Raw genomic sequence first — 7045 nt, 5'->3', positions numbered from 1 at the left:
TCTTCATGTTGCTTCCAGGAACTGAAAAGAAAACAATGAAGACAAGCAAAAGAACAAAAACACAGGGAAACAGAGAATTCTTTGTTGGACGTTTAGCTCTAAATCAAGAGTATGTGTGTGTCCTTCTCAGTGTCTGTAATTTTTATTAGTGTACAAAGCTATGAGCTATGAAGGTTCCACATTAATGCAAGGCAATGAAAAATGAGGGGAGGTTGGATTGTTACTGAAGTCTAGAAAACTATTCCCTCCTCTGCCTTTTTTTCTCTGACACTTTGTTTTTTACAGGCTGCCATTTCCACTAGATTAGTGCCCAGGGTTTTAATTGCAGTTTATGAAGCTCATTTATTGGCCCGAGAGTTTGAAAGTTTGTGTAATGTGGCATCCAGCGAGGCAGGCAAGCATCCAAGCCACCCTGTGGTTTTGCATTTCTATTTCTTTTTCTCCCTGACTCTGTTGTTTTCCTTCTCCCCCTTCTTTCTTTTTTTAACACCAGAATCGTTCTGGGCTCGCCCGTACATGCTGCTGTTTTTATAGAGAATTAGCACTTCGCTACCCAGCGCTGGCTGTGTGGCTCCACATTGGAAGTGTTGCCTTTAAATCAGCCGCCCCCTTTAAGACCGCAGAGGCACGTGCCAAGAACCCAACATTTAGCACACAGAAGCAAACATTTCTCATGGCTTCAACCAGAGCAGTTAGTTGTAGGACTAATAAACTGAACGAGCACACATTGCATTGTTGACCCACGATCCTCTCTGAATATCTGTTTCGGTTCCCTTTTTTCCCTTACATCGTCCCCTTTGTGTCATTCCAGAGGCACCCTGGAGGCTAATTAAGCCTTAATTACATTTGTTGGAATTGATTTGTGATTTAGTCTTTGTCTCTGTTGTTCCAGCTCATTGGCCCCCGTAGAAATGTCATTAATGCGCCATTATTTTCACGGGCGGTCTAATTAAAGGGATATACTCCCTAGGTTTCCTCTGATGAGACACGAGGAAGGGGAGCATGTTGGCAACTGGCACCCTGAGGATCCAAAATGGAAGATTCGGTGGGAATGTCATGTAAAACAGCTGCATGTGTGAGTATAGAGATGCCGCGTTCTCCGAGGTTGGCGGGTTTAGAACCAGCGGCACATTCACGGTGCTTGACATGAATGACAGGACACATTTAACTTGTTAGTTTGGACCCAAAACTAGAAACTCTCTGATAAGCCAGTTGAATTAAAATGAACTACTTTGTACACCAATGATGATGGTTTTCTTGCAGGATCCAGAAGATGCATTTTTAGTTCAGGGCTTTCTCCACAGTATAGGAGAGCAGAGTAAGCTGATTTCCAAGGTTAGGATAATGCTGATATTTATTGTTTGAATTGCATCTGACTTACCAGAGAAAAGGACCTGAAGAAGACATATGTGGAGAGCGGCAGGTACTTCATGTGAATATTTAAGTAAGCTGAACTAGAATACAGGGATCCACGGAAAGTTGAAGGCAAGGAAAACGTTTCAAGAGAGGTGGCCTAGCTTACCACAGCCACGGTTGATCATCAGAAGAAGGGACGTTATGCAAGTTTTTCTAAGCATTGTGCTTGATGATGGCTTAGATGCATGTGTTCAGGTATCACGGAGGAGCCCAATCTATCTGGAACAGCCAAGAGAAGATGTGGCAATCCTGTACAGCAACCACCCTTCTGGCTTAGATGAAGAATGTTGTGGGGACTGTTTGCAGAAGCCTAACACATATACTGACTTTTCCTCACCTTGCATTTTATCAAAACTGAGTTGACATATTTAACGTATGGTAGGTAAATTCCAACAATCTTAGAGGTAGAGTTGTCGATTTTTCCAGAAGTTTCCTCAAGTCCCTTTTTGAATAACTGTCTTACCTGCTCTTCTACTCCTCAGGGGAATCGCGTGAAAAAAAAAAAAATCTCCCAAATCCACTCTATTTCTTTCTAATGAGGCCTTCCTCTTCCTCTCATAAACTTGAACGTGATTTGCTTCTTGCGACTGTCAGCCAAGTTCAAAGTATAGAGTGAGAGCAATGGAGCTACAATGAGCGGCTAACACCGAAGCTAAACACTAAGCTAACTGCATACATAAACACTAGAAGTGTGCATGTGCAGCCAGCAAACGGAAACTAACGAGGTACATGCACGCACACTGGTGTTATGTGAGCACATCAAAATGATTGCCATGTGGGATAACCAATAGATGAGGCAATACCCCCTGAACTTGAGGGGCAGAGGAGGGTGAGAGCAGAGCCAAAGCTCTGACAAATCCCTGCTCTTCGGACCAAAAGGCAGGTATTTTACAGGCCTGCAGCTCCCAGGACGGAAGGACGATTTCACCCAGTATAACAAAAAGTGTGTCTGAACAGGATTTCCAACTACACTTGCACTAAATACAGACTTTTCAGAACAAAGGGCCCTCTTGTTACCCTTTTACCTGCTTTGAGAATATCTGCAAGCACCTCGCGGGCATCCTCTTTTGTGATGGAAAGGTAAATGCATACATTCTGATGACCAGACCTTTGATAACCAGTGATTATATATATAAATAATAGTTAGCTAATTTTGGAGGAGAAGCTGAATACACAACAGCCGTGCAGGCATCCAGCAGATGGAGCTGACCCAGTAAAGATGCTTGGAATGTGGGGTGCCTGGAGCCGACCTGCAGCAAACCGCTATACCAATGCTTCATCCTGTTGATATTTGTCCCCTGGATAACCACATAGATTATTTCCCATTGAAAGCGCACATCTAACATAAAGTATCTGCAACAAAGAGACTGCTGTGTTTTCGTTTTTGACTACATCAGTATTAACATCTCTTAATCCCGTTCGATGTACTAGAGGTGCTGGGAGTTAACACTCTTCCTTAAAATCTCTGCCCTGCAGGGGGGGATATTTAAATCAATACCTGAAGCGACAGTGGAAGCAGTGGAGAATACCACCACCCATAGCACAGTACCGGAAATTGGATGCAGGGCAGGGTGATGGAGGAATGTTGCTGTCCAAAAAGTGATACTGACTTCTTAGGCAAGTCTTCCTGTTTCTTGGACATCAAGATTTATGTCAGGTAATGGTAACCTTCCAATGCCTGCACATTTTCCTACTTTTTTTTTTTTATACTTTTGATATAGAATGTGACAAAGACAATAACCATACACTTTTGTTGTTGGGCCCACTAGCCAGTCATGATATCTGAAATTACTGTACATCTGTGACCCAGACAATCTTCACAGCAGGAGCTAAATAAAAAAGACCTGATAAATCTAGTACAGCCACAGTTTCTGAGGCAAGAGTCCAAATAATAGCGGACATGCCTCAAAGTATGAGAGGAATGCTACGGTCTAAATCAGTTGTCAAGCAGCGCGCAGAAAAGAAAAAGAAAATTGCATCTGCCTGCAATACACACACACAAAGTACATAAAAAAGAGAGCACTTGGTTCAGAAATGGTTTGTAATTATTTAATAAACCGGATGTTCCCTCATGAAGGCCCAAGAGTTGGAGGTAGAGTAGGAAGAGGAGGGACTATGTGAATTATTCACATGTGGAAGGTCAAACATTAGGTTTTTTTCACACGGTTTTTAACACACTGTTAAGATTTACTCTATCCCTCTTTTTACTCTACCCCTTTGCTTGCTCACCGAGCTGCAGCGAGAGTGACTGCCCGCCTACCCGCTGTTCTCCCCAACCTTCAAATTTGGTGCAATTCTATCCATTGTCTCCATATACCCTTTCTGTCTGTTATGATTGTGTATAATGGCACTCAGTCCGGCGTGTTGGCTGGCAGGCCGACGGGCGTGTTGGACAACTGCTGCACAGTTGGCTGGCCTCGTAAGAAGGGAGTTGTATGAGGGGGTGAGAGAGAATGAGAAAATAGAGAGGAGGGAGGGAACATCAGAGGTGGAGACAGAGCGGGAGAACGGGGAATGGGGTCACTCGAGTTTGTTGTTTATAGGATATCAGGCTTTCTCTCCACCCCGTTTGGTAGTCTGACTCCTCTCCTGCCTCCTATTGCTAACCGGCCATCTTTAGGAGTGTTCCTGCGGTGAAAATGTCCAGCAGAAGAGAACACGAGCCATGTTTTCAGTCATTTTACTAAAACCTTGAGTCACTAATTTATCTCACAGCTAAATGGACAATGTTGTCTGGGAAGATGATACGTAATATTCCCATGGTTGCCTGAAGGTAAAGAAGCAGCCTAGCCTACTTAGCGAAGGGTTCACTCTGTTAAGAGATTTAATCATCACTTATAAGGTGTTCTTTGTTGTTTTTCTGTCCAAAGCCCTGTGATTGCTGAGTCATCTGGAAAAATCAGCACTCTAGCATTCTTTATTCTTGGGCAATGCAGCATAAGAGAATTTCCATTTTTAGCTTCATGGCAAATTACATTAAGCCACAGTTCAGTGAGCGCTAATACTTTGAAAGTAACAAAAATTGACAGAAAGGGATAGAAGTTTTGCTATGTCGCCCCGTTTTCTCCCAGCGAGGCCTTCTTTTCAGCTCGGTTCCTGCTGCAGCAGCCGGGGAGGAAGGGGTTAAACCTGTCTGCGGCCCACATCTGGGAGTAATTTGAAACATTCCACAAGTCTTACCACATGTTTTCAGATGGACTAAATCCTGCAAAAGGCTCGCCTGTCAGAGGGTCGAGAAAAATCGTCATTTTTTTTTTCCTCCACGAGGAGGGAAAAAATGAGAACGAGAAAATTAAAAGTAAATAACAGGTTTTATGTTCTTGCAGGTGAGTCCAGAGGTACCACTGTGGGTGGGTGTGCAGGGCTGTCTCTCTGCTCGTTTGTGACATTGATGGCAGCAAAAGTCCCCGACTCCCCCTTGCATGTCGCCGGCATGTTACTTGAACGTTTTTCCGAGTGAAAGCCGTTTCTTAACCATTTGCGAGTTGAAAACAGGCTTTGAGGCTCAGCTAACTGTTTCCATGCGTCTGATAGCATCTCGTCTGCTCTCTTATTTTTTTTTCCCCCGCACATTTCTTCTTTACTCTTCACAGTCTGGCACCATAAAGCGAGTCAGTGTGAGAGCGGCGTGTAGCCTTTCAGCACGCCTGTCCAGACACAAAGTCGTGAATGGCAAATTTAGCTTCTGGGACAGTAGGACCTCTGGTTTTCCATGAAAGTAGAAGGATAATTTTAATCTTACTGTGATATATCCAGACGGCTTATTTTCTACAGGTCCAGTTAGGCAGCCTCGACTATAGCACCAAAGTGCTGTTTGGGGAGAAGGTACTAAACAAGTGTCAACAATTCTGCCTGCTGGACTTTCTAATGGTTTAAGAGTTAGAGGGCTCAAAGGATACTGAATGACTACCAAGGGTGAATCACCTCACTTTTTTTCCTTTTTTTTACTGATGAAAATTCTGAAAGCCCTGTGATAGATCGGCGACCTGTCAAGGGTTTGCCCTGCCTCCCGCCCTGTCCACCAATGGAGGCACCTTATTTCAGATGGCTGTTCTCTCTGAGCCTGGTTCTGCTGGGGGTTTCTTCCTGTTAAAGGGGGAGTACTCCCTTCCACTGTTGCCATATGTATGCTCTGGATGAAAGATTGCTGTATAATTACTGACTTGATGAAAAACGTTTCATCAATTAGTAAATTAAACTGAACTTAAATGCATGGTTTGATTACTAGGATCAAATATGAATGTACAAAATTGACCTTAGATATGTCTGTTTGATCGGATTGAATAGACTACCTATTTCTTCATGGAAATTCAGTGAATTTATTGGATTGTTTTCCTGAGAAGTGCCTTAAGACATTTGTAACCATATAAGTAAACTGAATTGAATGATTTGTTATTTTGAAGTTATTTTGGTGAGGAAGACTGATCATTGTATACATACATTCCATTAAAGGTGCAGATACAGTAAAAAGTCTACACATCCCTCTTTAAGTGCCTGTTTTTTACTATATTAAAAAAGGACACCAATGTAAATAATTTCCAAACCTTTTACACCTTTAATGTGACATATGTCTTGTATAATTACACTGAAAAACTATTTTGCTACAGATGGAATTAGAATGTCAAGGTGGATGAAATGCTGAATGATTCTTAATACCAGTCGGTTCTGGCCCACCGGTTGTCATGTTTGCCTTGAGATGTCGGGCCCACATGCAGAAAACACGCTCGGAAACACAGGTCAGAATTCAAGGATTTATTAGTAACTCGGGAGCACACGGAGCGCAGCGCTAGTCTGCGGGGCGGGGGACGATGGCGGCTCGAACTTATCCCGGGACCAAGGGACCAGACCAGTCTAGGAGGTAAGGGATATGTGATTAACAGAAGGTAAGGAACGGGAGATAAAGCTACAAACGTAAGCTTACCACGAGGATTGGTTAACCGAGCGGGGAGACGGTAAGGAGGACTCAGCTGGATTGTCTTGAGCAGGCGTTCGGGTCGACGGAGAGCGGGGCGAGGAGGTCCGAGCAGCAACGAGGGCGTCCAGGGATCCAGAGCAGCGAGAGGAACCGGAGAGAGAGTTGGTGTGACTCGCGTCCAGAGCTGAGGTACGTCTGGTCGAGCCGAGGAACTCTAGAGTCATTCGGGGTTCACGTAGACACAGGGAAACCTTGAGAGAGAGCAAACGAAGGATTAGTCTCTGGGAACAAGAGTGGGCTAGAGGTCGAGGCTGTCACGCATACCGCAACGAAAACACTCTGGCGTCCTCTCGCTGTTCGGACGCAGTTCTTATAGAACGCTCAGATGCTGCTGAACGAGCTGCAGGTGTGCGCACTCCGCCCACCGTCCAACCACGAACACCTGTGAAGGAGCAGAGGTAACGGAGCTGGCAGCAAGCTGCACAGCCCTGCCAGCTAAGTCCTGACACCGGTGGCTGGTGTTTTCAGATGTCGGCCAGAAAGCTGGAGATTAAGATGGGTTCTATTTACCTGCATCTCTGTGCATCCAACCAACGTTGAATAATTAAAACCAAAAAACAGCTTCACCACAAGAACATTAATGTTTTGTAATGGCTGAGTCAGAGATCAAAAATAAATCTGCCAGAACATGTCTGTGGGACCACATGAAGATAG

At 44.3% G+C, this 7045-nt stretch overlaps 1 long non-coding RNA gene across 1 annotated transcript; it reads right to left on the bottom strand.

The window, feature by feature from the left end:
- Positions 1-6153: 6153 nt before the first annotated feature.
- On the bottom strand, positions 6154-6833 carry LOC118564312. The gene is made up of 2 exons (XR_004931755.1): positions 6656-6833; positions 6154-6582 (listed from the first exon to the last, which is right to left on the bottom strand). It is a non-coding gene; the product is annotated as an uncharacterized LOC118564312 (long non-coding RNA).
- Between the last annotated feature and the right edge of the window lie 212 nt (positions 6834-7045).

The sequence above is a fragment of the Fundulus heteroclitus genome, chromosome 10 (genome assembly GCF_011125445.2).
Source record: "Fundulus heteroclitus isolate FHET01 chromosome 10, MU-UCD_Fhet_4.1, whole genome shotgun sequence".
Taxonomy (NCBI): Eukaryota; Metazoa; Chordata; class Actinopteri; order Cyprinodontiformes; family Fundulidae; genus Fundulus; species Fundulus heteroclitus.
The sequence above is the reverse complement of the archived record's forward strand: the minus strand, read 5'-3'. Positions and strand labels throughout refer to the sequence as shown.